Source organism: Bufo bufo, chromosome 4, assembly GCF_905171765.1.
Source record: "Bufo bufo chromosome 4, aBufBuf1.1, whole genome shotgun sequence".
Taxonomy (NCBI): Eukaryota; Metazoa; Chordata; class Amphibia; order Anura; family Bufonidae; genus Bufo; species Bufo bufo.
In genome coordinates, this window is record NC_053392.1 from 422,127,299 (window position 1) to 422,133,298 (window position 6,000).

Genomic DNA, 6,000 nt, shown 5'->3' on the forward strand with positions numbered 1-6,000 from the left:
TTTCATTCATGTCCAACAAAGATACTATCAGAATCCTATTCCTGTCTGGTCATCCTCAGGCAGACAATCGGATATTGATAGCCATAAAGATAATGAATATTTCACTTCTATGACATATCCTTCAGATAAAACAACCCAAATCACAAATAAAGACAAATGTTTTGTCCCATTATAAACGAGCAGCGGCATAAAAGAAACTTCGTAAGAAATTTAAGAAATTATGCCCTGCCAAATATATCCTTTGGGCTTTCATCTGGCAAGTCAGATGAAAGAAAAAATTTGGAATAAAGATATTTTTTCTCTCCTTCCATCAGCAAAAGAAACGTTAAAATCAGACAATAAAGATGATGATAAGAGAAAAATAATTCAGCAAAAATGTTCTTTAATTGGTTACAATCCTTCTGCATAATAAGCAGTTCTAGATCAGAAACATCCAGACCTATGTTGTGGATTGTTTTATCATTTAGATAGCGTATTGGAAGCTATAAAGGGGTACCGCATGGTATAAATATGGCGAGTGTTGAAAAACTTGCAGTATATCCGCAATTCAATTGGGGGGCAAAGGACTTCGGCCTCTGGATTAACCTTATGTTACCACAGAGGTCTAATCTTTTTCGTCAGCAAATTCCCAAAAAAGAATTTGCTTCGCTTACAATGAGTCAGTATGCAGATGGCAAAATGATTGTAAGTACAAACAGTGCACCTTTTGCTCTGGGAGCCACTCAGCAACAAAATGTTATAAGAAACAAAATTGGCAAAATTCTAAAAATAATGAACCCAATAGAGCAAGGGACTCCACTGATCATGCCAAGAATCATTCAATGTTTAAACTTCTATCCAAACAAAACGATGGCCCAAATACTAATTGATAGTTTTTCATTTGGGTTTTACGTACCTTCGTTTACAGGTTCTGGTTGTTCGTTTGTTGACAACTTGAAATCTGTAAATAAAAATAAAAATGCAGTTTTAGAAAAAATAAAGAAATTCTTCAAAATAGGGTAACAGGTTCTTTAAAAAAAAATGGTGCACTACAATGGTAAATGTAATTGACAATATATGGCTAAACCCTCACACTGATATTAAAATGAGACTTTCGCCAATATATTCTTATATCAAGAACGTACCGGAGCCCGTGCACCCCATCAAGGTATCTCAAAGTGGCATGGGACCTAACGCTAACCTACCTATGCCGTATGAGCAATTACAGGGGCATAAAGTCCGACACACAGCGAACAGCTCCCAGGTTACCTCCAGCATGAAATCACACATACAATGGGAGGAGGGAGAAGGCTGTGAGTCCCACCTACCACTGATTCATGTGACGCAGGCTGCACAGGTGCACCTGAATGTTACCTATAGATCAAAATCAAGGCACATTCAAACCTGGAGTTGCCACACCTCCTGGCATGCATGTACAAACAGAATAACAGAATAAAGTGCTCTTAAAAGGCAGAAAATGCTCAAAACCCCAAATGCTGTTCCGCATTTCTAACTGGGGAGCAAATCCTGCACATGTGATCCGTTGCCAACAGCAATCCCCAGCAAAAATGCATACAATGGTGGATGCTCAAAGCGGACCACATGTACCACAAAGACATCCTGCACAGGATAGCCAAATGTGCGGATGTGATTGGCTAAATGAAACAGAAATTTACAAAAGAATGGTGCACTACTACAATGGTAAATGTAATTGACAATATATGGCTAAACCCTCACATTGATATTAAAATTAGACTTTCACAAATATGTTCTTATATCAAGAACATACCGGAGCCTGCGCACTCTGTCAAAGTATCTCAAAGTGGAATGGGACCTAATCCTAACCTACCAGTGCCATATGGGCAATTACAGGGGCCATATGGGCAATTATGGGGATTTACCATTGTTGTGCACCATTTTTTTGTAAATTTCTGTTTTATTTAGCCAATCACATAGGCAAATTTGGCTATACTGTGCAGGATGTCTTTGTGGTACATGTGGTCCGCTGCGGGCATCCTCCATTGTATGCATTTTTGCTGGGGATCACTTGTGCAGGATTTGCTCCCCCCAGTTAGAAATGCGCAACAGCATTTGGGGTTTTGAGCATTTTCTGCCTTTTAAGACCACTTTATTCGGTTATTCTAGGGTAGCAGGTCCATTTAAATCTCCTCCGTTCAAAAATTTTAGAATATCCCCCTTATGGTTAGTTCCAAAAAAGGAGACGAATAGTTAGCGGAAAATTCACCACTTATCCGAAAGACCATTTATTAAACGAATTAATCGATAAAAATATCACTTCAGTACACTATTGGCTTTTTGATCAAGCATTGCAATTACTAAACAAAGCAGGAAAAATGCTTTCTTAGCGTTATCAGATATCAAATCGGCCTTCAGATTATTACCAATTAACCTAGAGGGTTATAACTAGAGTTGAGCGAACACCTGGATGTTCGGGTTCGAGAAGTTCGGCCGAACTTCCCGGAAATGTTCGGGTTCGGGATCCGAACCCGACCCGAACTTCGTCCCGAACCCGAACCCCATTGAAGTCAATGGGGACCCAAACTTTTGGGCACTAAAAAGGCTGTAAAACAGCCCAGGAAAGAGCTAGAGGGCTGCAAAAGGCAGCAACATGTAGGTAAATCCCTTGCAAACAAATGTGGATAGGGAAATGAATTAAAATAAAAATTAAAAAAATAAAAATGACCCAATAACAATTGGACAGAGGTCCCATAGCAGAGAATCTGGCTTCACATCAGCAGAGAATCAGTCTCTTCATGCCATAGCAAAGAATCTGGCTTCATGTCAGCACAGAATCAGTCTCTTCATGCCATAGCAGAGAATCTGGCTTCATGTCAGCACAGAATCTGTCTTCATGTCATAGCAGAGAATCAGGCTTCACGTCACCCACCACTGGAACAGGCCACTGTCACACATTTAGGCCCCGGCACCCAGACAGAGGAGAGCGATCCCGTAACAGAGAATCTGGCCTTATGTCAGCGCAGAATCTGTCTTCATGTCATAGCAGAGAATCAAGCTTCACGTCACCCACCACTGGAACAGGCCACTGTCACACATTTAGGCCCAGGCACCCAGGCAGAGGAGAGAGGTCGCGTAACAGAGAATCTGGCCTTATGTCAGCACAGAATCTGTCTTAATGTCATAGCAGAGAATCAGGCTTCACGTCACCCACCATTGGAACAGGCCACTGTCACACATTTAGGCCCAGGCACCCAGGCAGAGGAGAGAGGTCGCGTAACAGAGAATCTGGCCTTATGTCAGCACAGAATCTGTCTTCATGTCATAGCAGAGAATCAGGCTTCACGTCACCCACCACTGGAACAGGCCACTGTCACACATTTAGGCCCAGGCACCCAGGCAGAGGAGAGAGGTCCCGTAACAGAGAATCTGGCCTTATGTCAGCACAGAATCTGTCTTCATGTCATAGCAGAGAATCAGGCTTCACGTCACCCACCACTGGAACAGGCCACTGTCACACATTTAGGCCCAGGCACCCAGGCAGAGGAGAGAGGTCCCGTAACAGAGAATCTGGCCTGATGTCAGCACAGAATCTGTCTTCATTTCATAGCAGAGAATCAGGCTTCACATCACCCACCACTGGAACAGGCCACTGTCACACATTTAGGCCCCGGCACCCAGACAGAGGAGAGCGGTCCCGTAACAGAGAATCTGGCCTTATGTCAGCGCAGAATCTGTCTTCATGTCATAGCAGAGAATCAAGCTTCACGTCACCCACCACTGGAACAGGCCACTGTCACACATTTAGGCCCAGGCACCCAGGCAGAGGAGAGAGGTCGCGTAACAGAGAATCTGGCCTTATGTCAGCACAGAATCTGTCTTCATGTCATAGCAGAGAATCAGGCTTCACGTCACCCACCACTGGAACAGGCCACTGTCACACATTTAGGCCCAGGCACCCAGGCAGAGGAGAGAGGTCGCGTAACAGAGAATCTGGCCTTATGTCAGCACAGAATCTGTCTTCATGTCATAGCAGAGAATCAGGCTTCACGTCACCCACCACTGGAACAGGCCACTGTCACACATTTAGGCCCCGGCACCCAGACAGAGGAGAGCGGTCCCGTAACAGAGAATCTGGCCTTATGTCAGCGTAGAATCTGTCTTCATTTCATAGCAGAGAATCAAGCTTCACGTCACCCACCACTGGAACAGGCCACTGTCACACATTTAGGCCCAGGCACCTAGGCAGAGGAGAGAGGTCACGTAACAGAGAATCTGGCCTTATGTCAGCACAGAATCTGTCTTCATGTCATAGCAGAGAATCAGGCTTCATGTCACCCACCACTGGAACAGGCCACTGTCACACATTTAGGCACCGGCACCCAGACAGAGGAGAGGTTCATTCAACTTTGGGTTGCCCCGCAATATAATGGTAAAATGAAATTAAAAATAGTATTAAATGAGGAAGTGCCCTGGAGTAGAATAATATATTGTTAAGGGGAGGTAGTTAATATCTAATCTGCACAAGGGATGGACAGGTCCTGTGGGATCCATGCCTGGTTCATTTTTATGAACGTCAGCTTGTCCACATTGGCTGTAGACAGGCGGCTGCGTTTGTCTGTAATGACGCCCCCTGCCGTGCTGAATACACGTTCAGACAAAACGCTGGCCGCCGGGCAGGCCAGCACCTCCAAGGCATAAAAGGCTAGCTCTGGCCACGTGGACAATTTGGAGACCCAGAAGTTGAATGGGGCCGAACCATCAGTCAGTACGTGGAGGGGTGTGCACAGGTACTGTTCCACCATGTTAGTGAAATGTTGCCTCCTGCTAACACGTTCCGTATCAGGTGGTGGTGCAGTTAGCTGTGGCGTGGTGACAAAACTTTTCCACATCTCTGCCATGCTAACCCTGCCCTCAGAGGAGCTGGGCGTGACACAGCTGCGTTGGCGACCTCTTGCTCCTCCTCTGCCTTCGCCTTGGGCTTCCACTGGTTCCCCTGTGACATTTGGGAATGCTCTCAGTAGCGCGTCTACCAACGTGCGCTTGTACTCGCGCATCTTCCTATCACGCTCCAGTGTAGGAAGTAAGGTGGGCACATTGTCTTTGTACCGGGGATCCAGCAGGGTGGCAACCCAGTAGTCCGCACACCTTAAAATGTGGCCAACTCTGCTGTCGTTGCGCAGGCACTGCAGCATGTAGTCGCAAATGTGTGCCAGGCTGCCCAGAGGTAAGGACAAGCTGTCCTCTGTGGGAGGCGTATCGTCATCGTCCTGTGTTTCCCCCCAGCCACGCACCAGTGATGGGCCCGAGCTGCTTTGGGTGCCACCCCGCTGTGAACATGCTTCATCCTCATCCTCCTCCACCTCCTCCTCATCCTCGTCCTCCTCGTCCTCCAGTAGTGGGCCCTGTCTGGCCACATTTATACCTGGCCTCAGGTGTTGCAAAAAACCTCCCTCTGAGTCACTTCGAAGAGACTGGCCTGAAAGTTCCTTAAAATGAACCCTCTTCCTCCTCTTCCTCCTGGGCCACCTCCTCTTCCATCATCGCCCTAAGTGTTTTCTCAAGGAGACATAGAAGTGGTATTGTAACGCTGATAACGGCGTCATCGCCACTGGCCATGTTGGTGGAGTACTCGAAACAACGCAACAGGGCACACAGGTCTCGCATGGAGGCCCAGTCATTGGTGGTGAAGTGTGTCTGATCCACAGTGCGACTGACCTGTGCATGCTGCAGCTGAAACTCCACTATGGCCTGCTGCTGCTCGCACAGTCTGTCCAGCATATGCAAGGTGGAGTTCCACCTGGTGGGTACGTCGCATATGAGGCGGTGAGCGGGAAGGCCGAAGTTACGCTGTAGCGCAGACAGGCGAGCAGCGGCAGGGTGTGAACGCCGGAAGCGCGAACAGACGGCCCGCACTTTATGCAGCAGCTCTGACATGTCGGGGTAGTTGCGAATGAACTTCTGCACCACCAAATTCAGCACATGCGCCAGGCAAGGGATGTGCGTCAAACCGGCTAGTCCCAGAGCTGCAACGAGATTTCGCCC